Consider the following 25,075-nt stretch of genomic DNA (forward strand, 5'->3'; position numbering starts at 1 on the left):
ATAAAATTTGAGTAAGTTTTATTTATTACCTTGCACACCTTGTATTTCATCATTTTCTGGATTTTTTTCGATCTCTTCAATCTCCAGATTCAAAAATGAATCACCTATTTCTTCGATTTCCATTGATTCTTGAGATTCTGCTAAGTTTTGTAATTCGTCAGTCATTGTAGCTGGTAATTTTTTTTTCGCGATTATGAGAAGAATTTGGTGAAATCGAGAAGTTAAAGTTGCGGCTCTAGGGATTTGTGTGAATGTCGGCGCTTTTAAGAAGAAATGACGCGCGCGTGGAGATCAGCGTGTTTTTTGGATTCCGTTATTTTTGGCAATTTGATGACGCGCGCGTGGAAGCTCCGTTATTTTGCTGAGCTGGACGCTGGCCACACGGTGTGGCCAGCTGCACAGAAGAGGCGCTGTAAGCATTTAATTTACTCTTGAAAATTGTTTAAATTTAGAAAATCATGATAAAACACACTAATTACACCGATCTGCGCGTGTTTTTGTCATAAATTCCTAACTTTATACATTTTTCAAGAGTAAATTCAATGCTTATATATAGCCCTAAGGGCTATGTATAGCATTACCCATTTATTTATTATAATATAATTCTATTACAAAGTATTACTTCAACTATATTATTATTTACTTAATTTGTTTTATTTTATTTTATTTATTAAATAATATAAAAGTATATAAATTTATTATACTAGGTAGAGTCTAAGAGAAGACAACCTTTTTTTTTTTTGACGGGATAAGAGAACACAACTTAATAGAGGTTGAGAAATCTGGTGGGACGAGGCGGGTCTCACTTACATCCCTAATTATTTTTTTTTTTTTTTTATTTTTTTTTTGAAAACACATCCCTAATTACATGATTTCAAATTATCATTTGACATCCCTAAGGCCTAAACATGATTTCAAATTATCACTCAACAGTCAACATTCAACAACCAAGTTCACAATTTCACAAGTGTATTTCTTCTCTACCCAAAAGTCCCAAACCCCTTCCATAGGCTTAAAACCTCTCCAGTCCTCATTGGCCATTGCTGCGTTTCTGTGCCCATTCTCCAAATAAATTAATCATGTCGAATCATTACTGGGAATTTGACATGAAAAATTTGGACCTTAACAAGCTGTATTTGGTCTCAGCTTTTCTTGCTATGGAACCATCCGATTCTTTGATATCTTTAGCAAGGTAAAATTTAATTGAATATTTTTTATAGAAAAAAAAAATCATTTCACCAAACTTCATAATTGTGTTGCAAATTACTTGTTACTAATATTTTATTCTAATAATTTCTCCATTTTTATGCAATTACAGGAAATGTGGGGCTGGATTTATTTCAGAGGATGTGCAACAATTCATTTGGGATTATTGCATCAACAAATTTGTAAGATTTTTTTTTGGGTCGAAATTTAGAATCTTTGATATTGTCATTTTACTCATTTACCTGTAATTTATGTATGACCCTAATTGGATTCTGTCTATTGTGGAGGGAGGGAGGTTATGAATGATCAATGATGATTTTGCTTTTGGAATATGTGCTAAATAGCTAATCGGGTATTTTCTGGTTGTTGATCAGTAGTATGATTTACTGTATTTTGCATATACTATATTTGTTCGGATTTAGGTGTTGTGTTTTACCTTTTACATTTAAATTACGTTGTTAGCGTGACAGTTAATTCCGGTCAGAAGAAGTATGTGTATGTTTCTTTACTCATTTTTAGCTGGGACATCATTAAAGGGTTTGTTTAGCTAGGTAATTTCAAGGGAAGTGTTGCTTGTTGATTATATGTGTTTGTGTGAGAATGTCCACCAATGAGTATTTTTTCCATGGGTAATGTCGTTTGTGCTGTACTATATTTGGCTTGAAAGAAGAGAATATAGATGTCTCATATCGGCATTAAGTAGCTGATAATAAATAGCGGTAATGGAAAGAAATTTAAGTTAACAAAACAACATCCGAATGTCCTTAGTAATGCAATCTCATCCCAAACTTGTGTTTTTCTTCATGAATACTCATTACCATCAATACTCCTCCCAAGTGGTAATGGATGGTAATGGGCCAATAGCTCTCTTATATTTGCAAGGTTTATCCACTAAAAATGTGTATTGATTAACAACCTGAGTAAACTTAGAATAATATTGTTGTACAGTGGTTGGAGGTTTTTTTGGTAAATAATCATATCTGGCTTTGTATTGTTGCAGGATGAGAACCTTCATGTGCCTTATTTGAAACTATTTCTGAAAAAGCTCATTAAAGAAATTGAATTAACTGGCGGCAATGTGTTGGATGAATTTTATGAACGTTATGCTCACTACATGGTTTCTTTGAAGGTCAGTTTTGGTTAGGCAATATTGCTTTTGCATGGAAGCCCTTGAGTTGGTGTTCTCATTTATCATATACTCATATGCATTGTCTTGTTGTACTTCTGATTTAAAATCGTAGGAAGACACATCAGGGAACGAAAAAGCATGGATTGTGAAATGCATATCATTTATTTTTCATGACAGTAAGCAATTTTAAATCATTACTTCCATTGATATCGTAGTCAAACATGAGGGTTTTTAGTGGAGCTACTGTCTGGATAACACTTTCACTTCTTTTTGCTGATATGTTTTTAAGTTCCTAGTTACCCCGGTGAAATGCAGATGGTTGTGCCATTACAATGTTCTCTTAACATGCTTCAAGGGGACACTGGGTAAGTTTTCTGTCAATATGTTCTTTTTAGATTTTTTTTTTTTCCCTTTTATGTTCACTTGACCGAATGAAAATTATAAAATTAATTGATTTTTATTTCCTTTGTGCTGTAATCTTGGTTTTTCTTTTAACGCAACAATACTACAGCAGGTATATTGCTCTTTTATTAAGCATTGTTCCAGGCGCAGAATTTAATGAGAATCTGAATATTGTACTACGTATTTATCTTATTATGATTTTGAAAAATTGGAAAAGAAAATTTTCTTGTGGAATTGTCAGAAGCTAAGATTTGTAGTCTTCAGCATATGGTTTTGTTAGCTTCGTCTTTTAGTGGTTCTAATTTAGTTTGGTCTTGCTCAGAAATTTCCCTTTTGCACTGAAAGTCTAGTCATATATTTAATTTACTTGCTTTGAAGTTTGAACATTCAAGCTAATTATGTAAATAATGTGTAGGTGTGCTCTTTGGCCTTCTAGTCTTTTTCTGTCAGAGTTTATTCTTTCATTCCCTGAAGTTTTTACGGAGAAATCATGTTTTGAGGTGAAGTATTTGCCATAATACATTTCTTTTGAAGAGGTTTATAAGTTGAACTACATAGAATAATATGGCTGATCCTGTGAATAACTTGGTGATTAACTAGGAAATCAAGCTGCTATAAGTAGCACTAGTCTCTCATTCTTGATACGCTTTTGTAAAATGACCATAACTTGGCTTGTGGAACTATATTATTTAAGTAAATAATCCTGCACTGCAATTTGATAATTCATGATCGTGATTGTGTTAATTCTGATTATACTTGTGCTCTTTTGTTTGTTGCATGTGAAACAGGTTGGTTCAGGTGTAGGTCTGCTTGGTGTCTGCCTTAAGCATGTTAAAGCCTCTCAGGTTCGTTATATTTTATTTCCTTCATAATAAGAAGAAAATCTTAAATTGTTTTATGTATCTAATAAATTGTGATAACTGTTTTACTGTCGTTATTCAACATAATTTTACCTTTTCATTTCTTGGACGGGGAGGGGTGACTCGAGTTGATGAAACCTTCTTTTAATTGGTAGATTGAATCATTGTGGGTTTGCTTGGATATGTTTTGGGTTAATACTCTGTCCTAGCGGCTAGAACAGAACAGTTATTCGTGTTTGTTGCAGTGTTAGGAATGTTTCTGAATTCCAATATTTAAATTGTTAACTCCTGGAGAGTATAGATGCCTATAAGAACTAGTGGCCAAGCCACCTAAAATGGGAAACATCTAAATCCCTTAGTATAAACCATAAAGGATTTGACACTTCATTTTTTCTCTCTATTTAAAATTGCACCACATATGTCTGTTGTCTTTCTCTCTTGTCTATCTACTATCCCCCATTTTCTCAATGTGCTCAGTGTTTCCTCCGTTTCTAGTTTTGTAGCCTGTTCTTTTTGGTACTGTTTTTGAGGATGACTTGTTGCCGGTGCTGGTCTTTTGACCCTGCTTTTCCCCAGGTGTCGATTATTTCCATCCAAGAGCTTTTTTCAGCAGAGATTTCAGTTTCATATTTTCTGAGTATTTGATTCTTGTTTTTGTGTTTTTAATGCAGGTTATCTTGTCTGACGGTGATGCATCAAGTTTAGCAAATTTGAAGATTAACTTGGAATTGAATAAGATTGAAGATCCAGAAGCTTCTTTAGCCAAAAGTACAGGTAGCTCATATATGGTAAGTTATAATGACTACTTTAAGGCATTAACATCTGATGTTGATAAGCACTCTCTTTAAGCCTTAATGCTCCAGATGTTTGAATTGGATTCTTTGCCTTTACTATTTATATCTTTGAATCCACCTTTAGAGCTAATTAGGTTCATATTGCCATGCTTGTGAGTTTGCTTCTTTAATCTTTTGATTGTGCTCTATTTGTGCAATTGTGATGCGTCATTGTGCTATGTGCCTTTGTGGCACGTAAAACCTTAATTGACATGTAAATGAATTAGGAGTTTTTGTATATAGCATTTACTTTTGTTATGCATTGCCCATTGCAACACCATGTAATGTAAATACTAATCCCTCTATCTTGACTATCTATACGACTATACTTTTTCTCCTTTCTTATTCTTGGTGCTTCAAAATGGTAGTCCAAATTATGTTTCTGTACTCATCACATGTACCAATTGCCAGAAAAATCTAGTTTGGTCTGTGGAAAGTTTGGTCACAGTATGGAAGATGGTCTCCTTACTCTTTCCCTTGATTTTTTTTAATAGATAATGGATGTAGCAGTGACCTTTGTTTGATGTGGAAAAAAATTAATTTTTAGAAGGCATTCTGTGTGAATTTCACTATAAACTCTCATCCAATATATATACTTTAAAACTAATTGCTGGCTTTTCATACAATGTATGGATAGATAAGATAGGGATAGAGTTGGAAAGAAAGACTGAACCATCTAGTTTGACGTGTATGCTCACTGCTTTGACCTTTAATGGATCATATATGTTATAATAGTTGGTATTATTATGTAATTATATGAATATATTCCATTTGCTAGCACGTTCGGAATGGCTAGTGTGGGAGCAGAATCATTATTATGTAACAGTTTAACCCTACATAGGAATAAGTTTCCTATCATTTTGTGCAGGTGCAATGCAAACATTTGCCTTGCGAATCTGCAAAAGAGAGTGAACTTCAGCAAATCAAGTCTGATATTATGTAAGAATTACTTTGTTAGTCTTATGATAGTATAACTATATAGCTCTTCTTTTTGAGGAAGGTTTTCCTACGTTATTGCCATGCGTTTTTATATTCTATGCTGTCTAAAGTCTGTTGTTGTAAACTTTAGCAACGTGTAAATCTCTAGATTTCTAGCTTCTAGAGTATTCAGGGGGGTTTGGGTATAAAGTATGGGCTTGGAATGAGGAAAACCCATATCCCAATGTTTAAGGAAATTTCAATTTTCAAACCCATACCTCAATCCCACAAGATGGCTAGGATGAAAGAGGAAATCATGTAGGGTGGGTTTGGCTGGGTTCGTGTTTGGTTAAGCTCTAAATAGGTTCATTACCTCAATCTGAATTTGACTTGTTTAAGTTTTCAGATTCAAATTCTAAACCCTAACCTGATATGATGCATAAGAGCTGGTAACTTGCAGGCTTTTTAGATGTTCAATTCTCATGTTTCCTGAAGTGACACTTCGTTTCACTTCTTTCATTTATACTCATCTATGAGGATCAGTTGGTTGTGACTCTTCAATGGAGATTTCTCCCTTTAAGATAATTTTATGCTACGAAGTATGAAAGTCTGAGACCAGGCAATTGGGCATTTAAGCTGTAGAAATGTTGCAAGTTTCGCTTAGATAAAATTTAGGCCATATAGCCAACTGTGAACCAGCTTGCATAGTCAACTTGAGCATGGACATAGTTTGAGTACACTTTAATGGTTGCATTTACTATCTTAAGGGTACCCTATCTAGAATCTACAAAGAATGCTGTTAATATCTGGAGAGATTGAAGTTCTGTTCTTCTCAAGTTTAAAGTATTATACAACAATGCACATTTCAGTCATAATCAGAAAAGAAAATCAATAAATTGCTTTTAATCAGCATATATAATTTCAGGCAAAGCAGGGCCTTAATTAGTAAATTATATGACCTGTTACTCACATCCCTGAGCTAACATATTTTGTTTGATTACCTTGCAGTTTGGGAGCTGATGTAATCTACGATCCTTCATGCCTCCCACATCTTGTTCGGGTGCTATCCATTTTTCTAAATCGAAGAAAAAACAGTGACAGCAAATTGAATGGTAGTGCTCGTGTAGATAATAAAGAAGAAGATCGCCTCAGCGATTATTCTACAGAATCTTACACGGCGACATTTCAGGAAATGACTTTAAAAACCTTGATCAAAGAAATGGATATTGGTCCCGTGGCCATTTTTGCCTCGGTGATACGAAACATTGATACTTTCAATTGTTTTCTGAACCTATGCTGTCAAAATAATCTTCTTGTTAGGGATATAACCAAATCTATTAGGCCATATAATTTGCTACCGTACATGGAATCATATAAGAGATCAGATGTACACTTGCTGGTGCTATCCTATATAAGTTAGTAAAGTAGTGAAAGTGTGTGCTCATAACAATGTATTTTTGCAACAACTCTATTTATCTCTATTAAGAAAGCAAAATTCTTTTGTAGTTTTGTTGACGGTTCCCTTTTAACTTTGTAACGAGTGCTAAAAGCATTTTGTAGGAAATAGTTTAAAATGTGGATTATTATGTAAAACATAGAGTACTCTTATTTGATTATATTTGATAGTATCTATTAAGTTTTGAGATGTTGTAAATCAGTTCATCCTTCATTTCAACAGCTATGCAAGGTAGTGTTGTTTTTTTTTTTTTTTTTTGTTTTTTTTTTTTGGTTTTTAGGAAGAGTAGCAACTCAACGAGGATTGTCTTTGTCCTCACTTTGTGCAAAAAAAGGATCTTGATGCCTCCACATATGTGCTAGTGAACATTGTGAAGGCCTCTGCGTATAGGTGGTAGTGGAATTCGCGAACATCGTTGTTACAACAGGTTTTAGAAAATTTGCATAGGCATGAATAATCCATTGATGGATTTTTTATTTGCATTGTGAAGGTCGACCATAGTCAATGTATGGTGCTTGTGGTGGGAATAGAGAAGAGGGTGGTGGAGGCGTGGAGCTGTGCTTGTTAGGTGGATGTCCATTGCTGATTGCTTGCTTGTAAAAGTGTAGTGAGGTATGCTGTGGATGGGAATAATAAGGTTAAATTGAGAATTATGAAGGGCAGTAGGATGTAAATGGATCCAGTTTAATCAAATAAAAAAATATACTGGTACTTGAAAAATTCAGATCAAACTGCTACAAATAATTCAAACCAAAACATCTTAAATTTGATTATTGTTCGACTTATTTTGAATGTAATTACTATTACACTTAAAAGTGCTAACAAGTGTCACGAGGCGTTAGATGAGGGATTAATGCATTACGGAGTACTAAAAATTTTACTCCCTCCGCTTTTAAATACTTGCTCCACTTTTCATTTGTGGCCGTTTTTAAATACTTGCTCCATTTCCTTATTTAAAAAGCTTTTACAATATTTAATCAATTTTTATCACATAGTGGTCCCAACATATATTCTCTGTCCTCCAATTGCTTTCTATAATTTTTTATTCTTCCACTAACCCCATTACCTCCATATTTTTATTATTTTATCTAATTTCTTCTAAAACTCCGCGCATGAAGAAATGGAGCAACCGAGCAAGTATTTAAAAACGGAGGGAGTATTAATTTTGGAATGTTATTTTACAAAATCACTCGTCGATCATGTGATTAATATTATTTTTACAATAATATTTCCACATTTAGTTCTCTTATCTAACGCCCTGGGGATATTACCTTAAAATACGGAGTATTTGATCTTTAAATTTTAATAACCCAATTTATCTTTGTGATAAACAATAAAACGTTTATCTAGAGACATTTCTGTAAATAAATTAACATAAAATCCCAATTAGCACGACATATCTGTAAATAAATCAACATTAATACTCCTTTTGTGTTTTAATAAGTATTACACTTTTACCAAACACGCATGCCAAGACACAATTTTGACCATTAATTTATCTAATTATATGTTAAAATCTTAAGAAAATTAATACTACGTATAATGATAGTATACATTACAAAGATATACGGAGTATAATAACATATGCCGAGACACATCTTTGACCATTAATTTATCTAATTACTTAGTATATGATAGTAAAATCTTAAGAAAATTAATACTACGTATAATGATTGTATACATTACAAAGATATATGGATTATAATAATATTTATTTATTATGGAGGATATATATTAGTTAAATAATAGAGTCAAACCCAATTTGTGAATAGTGAAAAAAGTCAACCTGTAACGCTTATTAAAACACGGAGTATAGTATCATATACGAAGTACTACTATACACGGAGTAACTTCAAACAGAATGACAAAATAGGTAAATTTGATTACTGCCTCAAAATAATTGTCATGAATTGAAGCGGGTCCAGCAATTCCAAACGTTGAAACAATCAGAAATCATAGTCATTACTCATTAGTCATTACCTAAGACGAAGCATTCATCAATGGCGGAAGTTGAGGTGATTCATTCATGGTCTGCTCCTCGATCTCTCAGCACAAGTCTCATGTACTCCTTCGCTCAAGTAATCAATCATTTTCATTTCTTTTAATTTCTTCACATTTTCACCATTTTCTATTTTCTGCTCAATTTTGAATTATTATTATTATTATAATTCATTGTAAATTGATCAATTTTGCATGATTTATCTAAACATGTTCAATTCTTTTGATCTGTTAATGTTATTAGCAAATAGCAATTATCATAATTGTTACCAGAAAAATGTTGAAATGATTCAAGTATAAGCTATTTTCCCTAGGTTTTGTGTTTGCTAATTAGCTAATTGTTTCAATTTCATGTCAATCTTTTAGGTCAAATGAATACTTTGGAGAATAGGAAAGATAATTACTTTGTAGTTACGGTGTTACGGAGGATATGAGTTAAGAGTTACTCCTCCATTGACCATTGCCAATTGGTTTTGGGATGGAACCTTATGCGGGTTTTGGGATGGTGTGTGTGGCCGGGGCTATTTTATGTGCTCTATGTGAACTAGTACTTAATTGCTTATTGATTATAATGTCTAGTGTTCTCTTTATTTATCATCATTATTGTTTTTAAAATAGCGGGATGATATTGACGTGCTTGATGAACCCCTTTATGCGAACTTTCTTCAAGTTACTGGTGCAAAGCGGCCTTACCGAGAGGAGGTTTTGTCAAACATGGTATGTAATGGTGAAATAAAAAGTATGACCACTAATTTCACACCTAAAACAAAATAATACTGTAATTTCTTTTCTTTACTTCTACCATGATTATTCTATTTTTTATTGCTAATAGGAATCTGATGGGGAGAAGGTTGTGAATGAGATCATCTATGCTCCTGGAAATAAAAAGTATCGCTTTTGTAAGGTAATTATCTCATTTCTAGTTGCACTTGATGACTTTAAGAATGTCACATAAAAAAATATTGTGAATGTAGTGACCTTTATTTTAGTTTCTAAACATGTTTAAGGAAATAATTTTGTTGTACGTGGATGCTTGACACACTACTCTCACATCAAGTAGGTGTGATGAAAGATAGTGGGTTATTTTTCTTAATTGAATGAAAGAGAGGGTGGGGTCCAACTTTTAGTGGTTTAAGAAAGAACTATTTAAAAATTTAGTAGCCCCTTGTCAAAAGTAGGAAGGAGCAAACTAAATTGAGAAACAAAAAAAGGAAAGTCGGTACACTAAATTGGGACTGAGGAAGTACAAGAATTAAGTTGTGTCAAGGAGCTATTGCATGACTGAAGAGTGAACCACTTTGGTATCATGTGAATCCAAATACCTGGGCCTTATAATTGAGCACATATAAGCTTTGAGTGAGGTTCAAGGATATAATGTGTTCAAGGATATCACCTTTTTCTGTGTAATTGACATCCATTCTACCCACATTCTTAGCTAAAACTAACTTTAGCTATTGTTATTTGATTACTACCATTTCTTGTTGATATAATTTGCTCTTTTGCTCGTCTAAATTTGTTTGACAAAGCAATGATGCTTTTTTTTTTTTATAATGAATGTAGGAAATCCATTAAGCCCTACTAACTAGTACATCTGTACATGGATATGATGAAACTTCATTGATCTTTTTATCATCTTGTAATATTTAGACCTTTGGTATATTCTATACTCCATACTAGAGCAAAGGTGGCTGCCTTGATCATCTGGAAGACTACTTAATTCACCAATAGTTTGTAGCACTATTTATCTTTGAACACTTGCTGAAGCTTTAAGGCCTTATTGTTTGTGTATGAAAATAGCCTAATTTTGGTTTCAGCACATGTCTAAACAACGGCTACCTGGCTTGCCAGATGGTTTGATGAAGAAAGGAAAGCACTTCATATTGATAAGAAATCCAATGGATGTTCTGGTGAGTTTTCATTGTTTTTTATGTTTAATTTTCTCTGAAGTAGTGAGTATGAAAAACTCATCATCACGTGAAGTGCCTGAATAGCTACTTGTAGGAAATTTGTTTTTGCGTCTCTACTCTCTACAAATAATTGTTTTATTATTAAATGTGCTAACTATCTGTATGTTTGATTCTTAGTCATCCTTTGACAAGGTTGTGCCCCCAACTTTTCTCGAGGTTGGTTTAGCTGCTCTCGTCACCATATACAGTGAGCTCTGTGATCTTGGAAATCCGCCTGCTGTCATTGATGCTGGAGATCTTCAACGAGATCCAGAGGTTAATGCTCAAACTTTTCAGTAGTATTTTAACCATGAGATTTTTGGTTTGCATGTAGAATATACAGTGCACTTTCTTTTTCTAAAATTGTGCTTTGCACAGATGAATGATAAATGACAGGACATAAAACCATATCTGCTAGTTTGATCTTACACTATGCTCCTATATTGTTCTGATGTTTACTTATTTAATTTTTATTAAAGATTTGTCCACGATGGATTTTAAAATCTTTTACATCATATGTTGTTACAAAAACTTTTCTTAATGCACATCATATTTTGTTCGACCTTGTATCGTTGTACTTCTTTAATTTCCATTGTTGTACACTTGTACAGATGAAAGAAGTAAATTGCTGAATGGTTGTAATAGTGGCTGATTACTAAAATAAGTTTTTTCTGAAAGAAAAGATTGCGTAAATATTCCGTAGTAAACTCTAGCATCATCTTTAGTGTTCCAGTATATAACTGAACTTACAGTACGTGGGAGTTTAGGCTCAAGTGTATTCAGTATTTGGTGAAAGTTTATTTGCATTGTTATGTGTATTTTATTTTCTTTTTTTGTTATCTGGTAAGATAAGGTTCAATTTTGGCTCTCAAGTTGTTATGAGAATGTCTTGTTAAATTGTTGGAAGTTTGCTTCCTATTTCTTCATCATTATTATAAATTGGTGTCTTTGTGATTGTTTCTGTAGGAAGCTTTACGTGGTCTTTGCCAGGACCTGAATATTCCTTTTCAGCCTGCAATGCTCAAGTGAGAAACATGCATGAACTCTACTAGTCCTCTGTTCATATAGCTGTAGTGTTTTATGAAGGAGAATATTTTAGACATTTCATCTCATCAGACTCATGAATTTCAGATTGTTAGTTAATTACTTAAATTATTTGGCTATATATTATTTGAATCTCAAAAAATTACTGAAAATTTTCCATAAACAAGTGCTGTATAAGAGCACTCCCTTCAATGTCTTTGGCCTTGCTTGGAAATTAATTGATAGTGGATCATATTAGTCTTGTATATGCAGATGTTCCCTCTGTTTTATACAAGTTGCTCAATACCATTAGTCTAGTTTTGTTATGAATTAAAGTTTAATGGATTTAGTTGCATTTAACTCTGACCAGATTAGCCTCTCAAATTCAATTTTTATGCTTAAGGCTTGTAAATCCACCTCCAATCCCATCCTCACCTTTGGCTTAATGCATATGATTTTCATATAAATAAAATGCACATGCATATTAATTTCTTTTTCTTATGGGATAATTTTGTGGTTTTGAGTTTATAGGTAGTCAAAATTTAAATAACTTTCTTTTTTCATCAGATGGAATGCTGGTTCAAAGAACATAGACGGTGTCTGGGCTCCATGGTGGTATGAAAGTGTGCATAAATCAACTGGTTTCAAAACAGAACGCAGATATCCCAAGGTTTTGTTGACCCATTCTTTACTTATGGAAGGTTATAGAACTTGTGCCGGTGTTTTCTTTTAAGGAAATGTAACATCAAAGTTCTGAATGTTTAATGAAGGCGATCATTTGAGGGGTTGAAACGAGTGTCAAAAATTTTGCTTCAATTTTTAATACAGATTATGAGTTATTTAACAATACAGATGGATCATTAGTTTCAACATGATAGCAGTTTCTACAAATCCATTAACAATATTGTAGTGCACTTCGAAAGAAAAAAACCCATAGGATTTCTAAGTTCCTTTTCTTTCCTATGAGCTATCGTATAATCCTGAGCAATTCCGGACTTTGCTTGATTTTGTAGACAAATTGTTGCATGATAGATTGAGGGAACTTAATTATTTTACCTTGGCTCATTGTTGTATATGGGTGACAGTACATCCCCTTTGTGACTTTTATTACATGTCTTAAAATTATGACACCTATCACTCTATCAGTCCTATCTTCATCTGTATTTGTCTGAGGACTCTGAGTCTATCAACTTCCAAGATGCATCTTTGAGGTCCTGTCATAATGTCTTTACAAATGCTCTCTAGAATTTGTGTCAAGGAATAACTTGATGTGTGTTTATAGGTTTTGTATAATCATGTGATTCATGTCTGTAACTCCGCCAGTGGGTTTCCCGCTGCCAGTCCCAAGCCTGGATAAAGGAGGAGGGTTACGGTAGGCCAGTGACAGCCAGTATAAAACTTCGTCACATCCCATGACATGAGCCAAACAGATATTTTCGTGGGGGCGTTCCCTACTCAGCGACGCGCTGCACTTCCTAGACCCGGGTGTAGTGATAAGTATGCAAGGGTTGCTAGGTCGTCGCCCAGAAGCGACGCGCCACATTGCCCGAGTGTGGTGTCAAATGAGCAAGGGCGTGCCATTGGGGCGTTCCCTACTGAGCGACGCGCTGCACTTCCCAGACCCGGGTGCAGTGATAAGTATGTAAGGGTTGCTAGGTCGTCGCCCAGAAGCGACGCGCCATATTGCCCAATTGTGGTGTCAAATAATCAAGGACTTGGAGTTGGGATCAGGAGGGAGCGTGGGAGAAAAGAATTTAGTTTGCGGATTGGTTCTTGGAATGTGGGGTCTCTTACGGGAAAATCAGCAGAATTGGTAGAAGTAATGAAAAGACGACGCGTGAACATCATGTGCCTCCAAGAGACAAGATGGACAGGAGAAGGAGCTCGAGGCTTGGTTTTGGGGTATAAGGTATGGTATGTTGGGCAAGAAACGAGCCACAGAACAAGGAATGGTGGAGCTAGGAACGGAGTTGGTGTGGTTCTCGATGAGAGGTTGGCAAAAGAGGTGATCGAGGTCTATCGGAAGAACGATAGGTTGATAAGGCTGAAGTTGCTATGTGGCAAGGAGATTGTGAATGTTATCAGTGCTTATGCTCCCCAAGTGGGTTTAGATGCAGAAGAGAAACGACAATTTTGGGAGGACCTAGACGAGGTGGTGCAGGGTGTCCACCACTCAGAGAAGTTATATATTGGAGGGGATCTAAATGGGCACGTTGGGGCGAGCCGAGATGGCTATGAGAGTGTCCATGGAGGCTTTGGGTATGGGCAGAGGGACGCCGGTGGTGAAGCTATTATGGATTTTGCCCAATCATATGATTTAATTTTGGCTAATACTTGGTTTAAGAAGAGGGATTCACACTTGATAACTTTTCGGAATGGAGCAAATGCAACTCAAATAGACTTCCTGCTCACAAGGAGCATAGATAGCCAAAGTTGCATAAACTGTAAGGTTATCCCAGGGGAGAGTGTGGTCACCCAACACCGGCTATTGGTAATGACTATTCGTCTGAAAGAGAAGGCGAAGAAAAAAGTTAGACAAGAAGAACCAAGGATAAGATGGTGGACCCTAAGGGATGCAAAAGCTAAGGTTTTTACAGAAAAGGTAATTGAAGAAGCGGATTGGGATGGAGAGGTGGATCCGGACATGACCTGGTTACGAATGAAGAACTGTTTCCTAAGAGTGGCCAAAGAGGTCTTAGGGGAAGTAAGGGGAAGAACTTCGGTACAGAGAGATACTTCGTGGTGGACTGAAGAGGTGAAAGCAGTAATTAAGCAAAAAAGGGAATGCTATCAAGCCTTAGGAAAATGTAGGAGTGATGAAACCTTTGCAGCGTATAAGGAGGCTAAGAGTAAGGCAAAGGCAGCTGTTCGCCAAGCAAAAGAAAAGGCATATCAGGAGGTTTATGAAAAGCTTGATTCCAAGGAGGGAGAAAGGATCATTTATAAGATGGCAAAGAGAAGACAAGAGGCAAGGAAGGATATTGGCATGGTGAAGTGTGTCAAAGATAAGAACCAAATGGTCCTAGTGCAAGAGGAGGGCATCAAGGACAGGTGGAAGGGGTACTTCGATGAATTATTTAATGGAAGTAATGGAGTTGTGATAGGAGATACCTCTATGAGTGATGAAGAAATCAACATGGAGTATGTGCGAAGGATTAGGAGAGTAGAGGTGGAGATTGCACTGAGGAAGATGAAACCTAAGAAGGCGGTTGGCCCTGATGGGGTACCGATAGAGGTGTGGAGGTGTTTGGGTAAGATTGGTATTGATTGGTTAACAAACCTTTTCAACAAGATATGGACGGCTACAAGGATCCCACAAGATTGGAGGAAGAGCACCTTGGTCCCGGTTTATAAAAACAAAGGAGACGCTCAAGATTGTTCTAACTATCGAGGAATTAAGCTTATGAGCCATACTATGAAGTTGTGGGAAAGGGTGATTGAACAAAGGTTGAGGGCATGCACAAGCATTTCAGATAACCAATTTGGTTTTATGCCTGGGAGATCTACTATGGAGGCAATCCATTTGATAAGACAAATGATGGAGTTTTATAGGGTAAAGAAGAAAGATCTTCATATGGTCTTTATTGATTTAGAGAAGGCATATGACAAGGTGCCAAGAGAGATACTTTGGTGGGCAATGTTGAAGAAAGGTATCCCACGAAGGTATGTAGACCTAGTTAAGGATATGTATCGGGATGTGTCAACAAATGTGAGGACATGCGGAGGGTTGACAAAAGATTTCCCTATTACAATCGGATTGCATCAAGGGTCTGCATTAAGCCCTTTTCTTTTTGCAACGGTTCTAGACGAATTAACTAGACCAATTCAAGATGAGGGTCCATGGTGTATGCTGTTCGCAGATGATATCGTTTTGGTGGATGAGACTAAGGATGGGGTTAATGTCAAGTTGGAGCAATGGAGGCAAAGGTTGGAATCTAGAGGGTTTAAGCTAAGTCGGAGTAAGACTGAATATTTGGTATGTCGTTTTGGCACTCAGAGGGGGACAAGCAATGAAGTGGTGAGTTTGGATGGAAAGGATTTGACCATGAGTGAATGTTTTAAGTACCTAGGGTCGATCATCCAGAAGAATGGTGACATTGATCAAGACGTGACCCACAGGATTAAGTCAGGGTGGCTTAAATGGAGAGCGGCCACGGGAGTGCTATGCGACCGCAGCATTCCCTTAAAGTTGAAGGGAAAATTCTACAGGACTGCCATAAGACCAGTGTTGCTCTATGGTACAGAATGTTGGGCTTCTAAGAAAGAGCATATTAAAAAGATGGAGGTTACGGAAATGCGCATGTTAAGGTGGATGTGTGGAAACACTTTAAGAGATAGAATCAGAAATGAGGTTATTCGCAAGAAAGTAGGTGTGGCGGGCATTGTAGATAAATTAAGGGAAAATCGTCTGCGTTGGTTTGGACATGTAAGACGGAGACCCGAGGGTGCACCGGTGCGAAGAGTGGAAGAGTGGGACCATGGAGGGATTAAACGAGGAAGAGGGAGACCAAAGATGACTTGGTTGGAAGGAGTGAGGAAGGATATGAAGTGCATGGATTTACGTGAGGATGAAGTTTTGGATCGTAAGGGATGGAGGAGAAAGATTTATGTTGATGACTACACGGAATAATCAAATTTGGTTCATGTTAGCCGACCCCACTTTTGGGATTAAGGCTTTGATTGATTGATTGATTGATGTGATTCATGTCTGTGTATATCATGCTAATTTCCATTTTCATGGTTTGGAGATAAAGTCAGGGTAGCCAGTAGATATCCTGAAAGTTCAATTTGGCTTGATTAGATTTAGATAGTAATATGTTTATTTTGATAATTTTAACTTTAAGGATTTTCATTTTAAATTTCCTCTTTCATTGGGTGGGACTCGTGGGAGATAGGATAACTAAAAAGTTTGAGAATGAATTTTAGTTTCACTTCTTACATGGCTGGAAACGGAAGCTGATGTTAGTTGTTATTGTTGTTAACCCTTTTTTGTGTTTCCTTTTCTTTTTGTAATTTATTTCTGCTTTCATGTATCAGACATTCCCTTCTTCTCTTTATGACTTGCTGGAACAATGTCTACCCTTCTACAACTTTCTCAAGCGTCGTCTTAAGCGGTCACATCCCCTTCTTAGCTCACCCTTGCCCCCTCCAAGTCTTCCTGTTCCAGCGAATGAAAAGTTACTTGCATGGGTTGGTGATGAGATTCTACCTCGTGATAGTGCGAAGGTGAATCGTGTTCTGCTTTGAAACACTTGGGGCTTTCGGGGATAGCTGCTAAATATATACATTTTGTCTGTGTGTTAACAATATAAGTGTTAACTGCCTGTTCTTGTATTATTGCCTCTTCAAGGTTTCAGTTCTAGACTCAGTGGTACAAGGAGGTGATTCTGTTTGGGAAGGACTCCGCATATACAAAGGAAAAATTTTTAAGCTTGAGGAGCATTTGGATAGGTCAGTACAGACAATTTACTTCTTAACTGATTTGGTAGTTACTATATTTTTTCCAAATGATACATGGTGTCAATAGAGTTCTTTGAATATATTATATGCTGATATAAAGGGGGGAAGTCACTATATAAAACTGTGCTCAGATTAAGCCATGGTTGCCTGATTTAGTATGTAGGTTTTTCTATGTTTGGGGATCAGATGAATGAACATGACTGAAGCTTGAAAACATGTTGGGTTCTTGATCTAATTGTTTTAGGAATCATGTGTTGATTTCAAAGTAGACCATTAATTGCCTTCTTCCTTCTAGTTAGTTTTTTATATCAAGGAAGAGGACTGACGTTGGACTTGATCTTTTTGTTCAGTATGATAATCTTTTTATTCATTGAATTGTATCTTTCTGGAGACTGTGTTGCTTCCTTGTTAGTTTTTTTGACTTTATTATATCCATTAACCCTGTATCATGCCTTTAAAAAATATAATTCAATGAATCCCAGGTGAGCAAAGTTGATCCCCCATATTTCATTCCTGATTTTGTTCTTAAGCTTTTTGTGGGTAGAAATTTGCTGTATTATTGTAACGTTGATACCTTCTATGTTTAATTTAGCAAATCCTAATTTTCATATGTTATATTGGCGATGTAGATATATGTTAGATTCATGGTAAATAGGCTGCTGTTATTGCTGTTTTTTTTTCTTTTGTTTCCACCATTTCATGTTATATTTATACTTAATTGACACACAAATTTTCTTCAGACTGTTTGACTCAGCAAAAGCCCTGGCTTTCAGCAATGTTCCAACACGTGAAGAGGTGAGGTGGCGGTGGCAGAACTACTTAAACATTCTACAAGAGCCTTTTGTTTCTGTTGTTTTTTGCTTTCAATATCTGGCAATTTTACAGGCTTTTTATAACAGGTCAAGCAAGCTATCTTCACCACCCTTATTAGGAATGGCATGTTTGATAATTCTCATATACGGCTAAGTTTAACTCGCGGCAAGAAGGTAATTTCTTTTTCTTCTTCTTTAACCTTTTGTTGTGTAGATGTTTGAGTTGAGATAGTCCGTAGACAACTTAGCTGTCAACCTTCGGATCATAGCTGCTAATCTTGTATGGAATGCTTTCTAGGGCTGTATTCTTAGCAAATGTAGATGGGATACACTTTCAACCAACTTAGCACCTCTCTATGGTGTAATTACGATTGCAATTTAGACATGGTGGTGTAATGTTTGAAAAGATTTCCTTTGTATATTTACTGCTTCCAAACTTTAGGCTTGGCAGAATCAGATTTATATTGTCCAAAACTCTTAATTGACGTTAGATGCTCTGGTTCTTCTTTTGATGCACCTCTTTTTTACTGAAGAAAAACTTTTCTCTGGATTTGTGCAGGTAACTTCTGGAATGAGTCCTGCTTTCAATCTTTATGGCTGCACCTTAATAGGTAGCTCTACTAGTTTGGTACTCTATTTTTGAAATTTTGATTAGCTTAGACAAGTGTATGGAGAAGTCCATAGAGCAACCTAAGATTTTTCATCAACATTTACTAACATGAACTTGACTACTCCCTGTGTGTAACACCATGTTGAGCCTTGCATACTGAAATAATATTTGTCTCATCCAACGACAGAAGTGCTGTTGATAAGTGATGTCATGGTAGGAATCTTATAGAATTGTGATCCAAGTGTCAGTCTCTGGGCAGTTGTTCTGAGGTGAGCAATAGGTTTGATTGCTCTCTCTATCGCATAATAATTGTCACTCTTTTGAAAACTGTGTGAGCCAAAGTTTCAACATTTCAGGCAAGTAAAGAACTTTATGGCATAGAGAGAGTAGCAGCAAGAGTAATTGGTCGCAATTTTTTATATCACTAATGTTATGTTTATGAAACATTTATTTTATTTCTTTGTTCTTCTTAAGATTGTCTTTTAGACTGAGAGCCTTCATTGTGTAGCTTCCATTATCCAAAATCAAGGACTAATCATTTACTCTCTTCTTATTTTATTTTATTTTTGTAGTTCTTGCGGAATGGAAGCCACCTGTCTATGATAACACCAAGGGTGTAGTTTTGGTTACTGCTACAACCCGCCGCAATTCTCCAAATGTAAGACTTCTGCTTTATTTTGTTTTTAATGTAGTTACTGCTCGAGTGTGTTTTAATATGAGCTTTGCTTATCCAGTTTACATGCATATTTTGGGCTTTGTGGTGGTAGGGTCTATGTTTCAAGTTATATGTTGCATTTACAACATAAGATGGAGTATTATAGGCCTTTGTGATCCAGTTTGTAGAAGCAATATAAACTTGAACTGGATGATGATGGCAGCTCTGCTGATCAGTTTTGGCCCCAGCATTATTGACTGCTGAAGTGCTGAATACTCCTGCCAGTATACTGGTCCTCTAACAAGTTCAATAAATAATTCTTTTCAGTTTTCATAATGAGCTCTTTTGGACAGGCATTTTCACTGTTTTGGTACCGGCTGTTAAGATTATTAGGTCCTTTTTTTTTTTTTTTTTTTTTTTTTTTTTTTTTTTTCTGGTTCTATCATCATCATGGGTGTCTCCTTACTATGCAAACATGATATAAAAAAATTACAAGGTTATGCATGAAACTTCATGTTGTTGATTACTTCGTATTATTTTCAGGGCATTTAGGCCTTGTGATAAGTACATGTTCATGTATCTTCATCGATTGATTATGATGAGAGGTTTAAGTTTTTTTTTTTTTTTTTTTTTTTTTTGGAAACAGAGAGGTTTAAGATTTTAATTATTTTTAATTATATCTTTTTTTTTTCTTTTTTTTTTTTTGAAGGATTTTAATTATATCTTTTTAAAGCTTTGCAAATCAACTAAATAATAAAATTAGATTATTCAATTTATAATCTATGCAAGTGATCAACTTGGCTCGTATATGCAAGTGTTTCAAGCTGATAGTAATGCATAATTGCATATACAATCTATGTCACCTTTCTATTTTATGGGATTTGCAGAATTTGGATTCAAAGATCCACCACAACAACCTGCTGAACAACATACTTGCAAAGGTAGTATCTTCTGTTTGCATGAATTGCGATAATTGTAGTTCTTCACCATTGATATCATCAAGATCCCGTATGAATCTCATACAGTATGTTTGGATAAAGAAAGGGGAAGGAAAAGAAGGGGAGGGAGGAGAAGAGGAGGGGAGAGAAAGGGAGGGGAGGGAAGAATGGTGAGTTTTCCTTCCAAATCTCTTCATTGTTGGAGGGATCAATTTCCTATAATTTAATCCCTCCATTTCTCTCCCCTCCAATTCCCTTCCTTTCTCATTTGTTATCCAAATGAAAAATACTCCATCTCTCCATTTCCCTTCCCTTCCTTTCTCTCCATTTCCTTCAATCCAAACACACCAATAGAGTTTTTCTACTGTTTTATAAATTTTGAGATTTTTTTCAGGGCTTACAAAATTGTTGATGGTTCTGACTTCTGAATCATTTTTTTCTAGATGTATAAGTTTAAGTAGCCCATTTTTTTATGCAGGTAGAAGGGAACAATGCAAATGCTGATGATGCCATAATGCTCGACAAAGATGGATATGTTTCTGAAACAAATGCAACGAATATTGTGAGATTGTTTTTCCATCTATTTACTCTTTTTTGACTTCCATTTACCTTCAAAAAAAAAAAAAAAAAAAAAAAAAAAAAAAAAAAAAAAAAAAAAAAAAAAAAAAAACACTTTATAGATAATTCTAAATGGCGGCTCTTTGTGATGTCCCACACCTCTCTCACCCGATAATGAAAGAAAGAAGGTTGTCCATTCACATTTGCGAGCAGATGAACAGTTCACAAAATTTCTCATATGTAGTAACTTGTAATGTGGATCACATGGCTGTTATATGCAAATTATGGAATACTAAAAAAATTTCCATCACCAAATTAAATATGCATGTCCTCCTGGATGTATAGATGTTTTATTTAAAATTAATAATAATTATGCTTTCTGGAGCACTCCTGTTTGCAAATACGACAAATTTTCCTGGGGAGCACTGGAGTTTTGGTAAGTCGAAAAGTTTTCACAAATCGTGATGGGTGTTCTCACCTATGCGTGCAGGGACTCTTCCTCTTACCAATCCCTCCTTCCTGGATGTGGGCCCTTGCCTATGAAATAAAATGTCTACTTTTCTGGCTAAAGATGTACTTTTAAAAGTTTATTTATGTATGTCACTATGTTGAATTGTTGATATACAGTCTGCTGTTCTATAAGCTTGTTTAAATTTCATCTTGCAGTTCATGGTGAAAAAAGGCAAAGTCTTGACACCCCATGCGGACTACTGTCTTCCTGGAATAACTCGAGCTACTGTAAGTCGTGTAACTCCCCCCCCCCCCCCCCCAAACCCCCCAAAGCATGTTGGATGTAGTTCATCTTAGCATGTTTTAAGCTGCGCGTAAGTAATGGATTTTCTGTGATGCTCTGACTTGGATAACCCCTGCGGCCCTGCCTATGTTTCAATTAAGAATTTTCCATGTCAATCTCTGCACTTGCTTCCTAGTTTTGTATTTTCTCTATAAATCGTAAAATTATTTATATATAGGATACAGTATTATCTCCATTCCTTTTTGGTAGTTACTGGTACGATGGATACACATATTTTCAGGGGAGGGCACCTGTAAGAAATAGAGGGTTAGAGAGTATCTTATGGGTAGTTCATGTAAGGAAAAGTAGGAAACGAGAGTGTTATAACTTTTTACTGATAAAATGATTTGGGGCTTCTTCACTATTAGTAGATCAAGTGCAATTTCGAAAGAATACTGTGGGTGGGTTGATAGACTTAAGGCTCAGGAGGTAATTTTTTTCTGGCTATAACCAGTCATGTGTTTACTCATCATCACTTGCGTCTTTTTGGGGTGTACTGAAGTTTGTTCTTGGGGTCCTCATGTTTATGTGAGGTATCTCGGTGGTTTTTGGGGTGTCCTAAAAATGGACCAGATTGATAAAATTGGTCCAAAACCCAAATTTAACTGATTTGCACCAATTTTCACAAGCATCTAAATAAAATATAACTACAGTCTTATGAGTTTCAAGTCTTGACCGAAAGTTAGATAGTGTAGAAAAGCATGTCTAATGTAGTAAAGTGTTATTAGGGGTCTATGTGTTTCTGGAGGTTTTGAAAATTAAAGGGGCATAAAGTAGGAGATGAAGTTTGCTTTGAATAATGCTGCAGCCAAGCCTAACACACACACACACTCACAATGCAACATATATATGATAATCCTTATACTGCATTTCTCTTATAGGTGCTTTTAGTTTACTACTTCTGCCGTTTTTTGGTATGTGCATCACTTTGACCAGTGAGACATAACTTTTTATATCTTTAATTTCTTATTAGTAAAATTTGTAAAAAATAATAATTTATGAATATAGACATTGTAACTAATCTAACGATATATTACCAGTAACATCTATTCATCTTATACAGTAAAAAATTAAGTCAAAGAGTGTATGTGAGTAGTGCAAAAGTCAAAGTGCTGCAAATATTCAATAACGGAAGGAGTCCTACTGCTTACCTCCATGTTCTACTGTGTATATTAATTGGAAATTTGATGAATATTCTTCATCCATATATACTGAGTGCACTGTGCATTCTGACTTTTCTGAGGAGTAAGTGAGAGAACCCCCCCCCCCCCCCCCCCCCTCTTGAACTATATTGCTATTATGTTTTATTTACCTTTGTAAAATGTTAATATTCGACTTTTTATATGTATAGGTCATGGACCTTGTGGTGAAGGAAGGTTTTGTCTTAGAGGAGCGACGACTTAGTCTCTCAGAATTTCATACTGCAGATGAGGTCTAAATTTCTAGCTTACTAATCTTATGGTTTTTTTTTTTTTTTTTTTTTTTTTTTTTTTTTTTTTTGAATTACGCTATATTTATTTTAATGATATTTTAATTTTCCGAATCATTACAGTGTTTTGGTGTTGCATAATCATGCCTTAAAAACTATATGTTGTGGTGATAGAATCTCCGGTCATCTTTCTACTCATCCCGATTTGTGTTGCCCTAGGGCATATGGCAAATGTTTTAAATTTCATGGCTATTAATGCATAAACCGTTTGTTATTTTGTAATATCCAGCAAAGAGTTGTCTGTTAGGACAACGTGTAGTAGATCTGGCGTTCAGTATAATCTTTATGCACTTGAATCCCAATGTATGCTTATTATGAAGCAAAATTTTTCTAATGTGGTGTGACTGGTGTCGATTAGGCCAAGAAGCTTATGAATGCATTTTCTTATGTGTGGTTCTGAAAATGATATTATTTTGCCTTTTCTTTCTGATTCAGCCTTCTATGTCTGATTTGGTGGCTAATTTTTGTTGCAGGTGTGGACTACTGGAACTATGGGTGAACTTAGTCCTGTAAGTTTTGTCATGTGTGCACCATGAATTTATAAAGTTATTCGAGCCATGTTGTGTAAATTCTTTATGGGATATTTATTGTCAGGTTGTGAAGATTGATGGGCGTTCGATTGGAGAGGGGCAGGTAGGACCTGTGACACGAAGGTTGCAGAATGTATACCAAAAACTGACAGAAGAGACCGGGGTGCCTATCCCCACCTAATAATGATTACTTCTGTCAAAAGGTATGCTAATATCAGTAATATGCCGTCCTTGGTAAGGTACTTTTAACCTAGAAGTTCTGATTGTGATTACGTTCGAAATTTTAAAGGAAATTAATAAGAATAATCTCAACTATCGGGGTTCTTATTTTAATCCCAACTATATTTTGAGTTTGGTTAATCCCATCTAAAGAGCAGGTAATTTTTTATAGCCATCTACTCTTTTTTCTTACTGACTCTCTCTCCTTATGTTTTTATTGTTTTGTTTTTTCTTTCTTTGGCTGCTCTGAATCTCTAAACTTTCACTTTGTTACATTCACCATTCACCAAATCACCACAATTTTCTTTTTTCTTTTTTTTTTTCTTTTTTAAAAAAAAAAAAAACCCATTCATCATCTTCAACCTCACCAATGAAGTATATTTACTTAATCAATCAAATGAATAAATGATTGAGGGATGAGTTAGTTCAGTGTAATCAATTGTTTGGCTTTTGAAATGATAAATGATATGGGATAAATTTTGGTCATTTGGCTTGGCAGTAGTCGAAATTTTGTTGCTAAACTCTAATTCTTGTTTGGAGCATTATGTTTGTGGGATAGTTAATTCGGTTGAGTTGCTTCCAAGGTTTTGATTTTGTGGGATTGTTTTTTAGATTGAGTTGGTGGTTGCCACCAAGGTTTGATTTTCCCACTTGAAAAATGTGTCTCCTTTTTACCCATCCACCAAATAAACCCATATGAGGGAGACTATTTTGAGAAGGGTACTCATGTAATTGTGATTGTTTAGAGATAAAACGTAATTGAGATAAAAGTTAGAACATCAATAGTTGGGATTATCCTTGTTAATTTTCCCAATTTTAAATTATGAATTTTGCAATGTTGGGCCAAGTTTGGTCTGCTGGGTTCTCAAATCTCAACTAATGCCAGATTAATATGATGCTAAGGAACTTGGGTCACAAACTGCAGGAATTGAAGCTTGAAGATGAATATGATTCTCTTCTGAGCAAAGGTCAGATTCGCATTTAAATGGCAAATGAAGTATGAAGCTGCACAAAAATAAACAAGATCATCAAGGTTGGATTTATCCTGTTTGCCCATGTTTATAAACTCAGTTAAATTGTATTATAACAGATGCTAATCAAATAAGAGCTATCCTGTTTGCCCATGTTTATAAACTCAGTTATTGTATTATAAGATTTATAACAGATGCTAATCAAATAAGAGCCGCGTCGATTTGAAGGTGTAACCTTGTTATAAAGCTTATAATGTTATTTAATTTAA

General features: G+C 35.4%; 1 pseudogene across 1 annotated transcript; it reads left to right on the forward strand.

Annotated features, from left to right (window-relative positions):
- The first annotated feature begins 949 nt into the window (after positions 1–949).
- LOC145628847 (branched-chain-amino-acid aminotransferase-like protein 1) lies at positions 950–25,075 on the forward strand (annotated as a pseudogene). The gene is made up of 30 exons (XR_014111494.1): positions 950–1,192; positions 1,319–1,388; positions 2,207–2,335; positions 2,448–2,511; positions 2,625–2,700; positions 3,153–3,237; positions 3,526–3,582; positions 4,269–4,385; positions 5,299–5,369; positions 6,357–6,781; positions 8,815–8,882; positions 9,421–9,519; positions 9,635–9,706; positions 10,617–10,709; positions 10,887–11,024; positions 11,715–11,773; positions 12,339–12,441; positions 16,809–16,997; positions 17,122–17,222; positions 17,972–18,026; positions 18,131–18,217; positions 18,603–18,654; positions 19,226–19,311; positions 20,196–20,249; positions 20,725–20,808; positions 21,471–21,542; positions 22,949–23,029; positions 23,560–23,595; positions 23,681–23,819; positions 24,761–25,075. The product of XR_014111494.1 is annotated as a branched-chain-amino-acid aminotransferase-like protein 1 (transcript).

Source organism: Chenopodium album, chromosome 4, assembly GCF_948465745.1.
Source record: "Chenopodium album chromosome 4, dcCheAlbu1.1, whole genome shotgun sequence".
Taxonomy (NCBI): Eukaryota; Viridiplantae; Streptophyta; class Magnoliopsida; order Caryophyllales; family Amaranthaceae; genus Chenopodium; species Chenopodium album.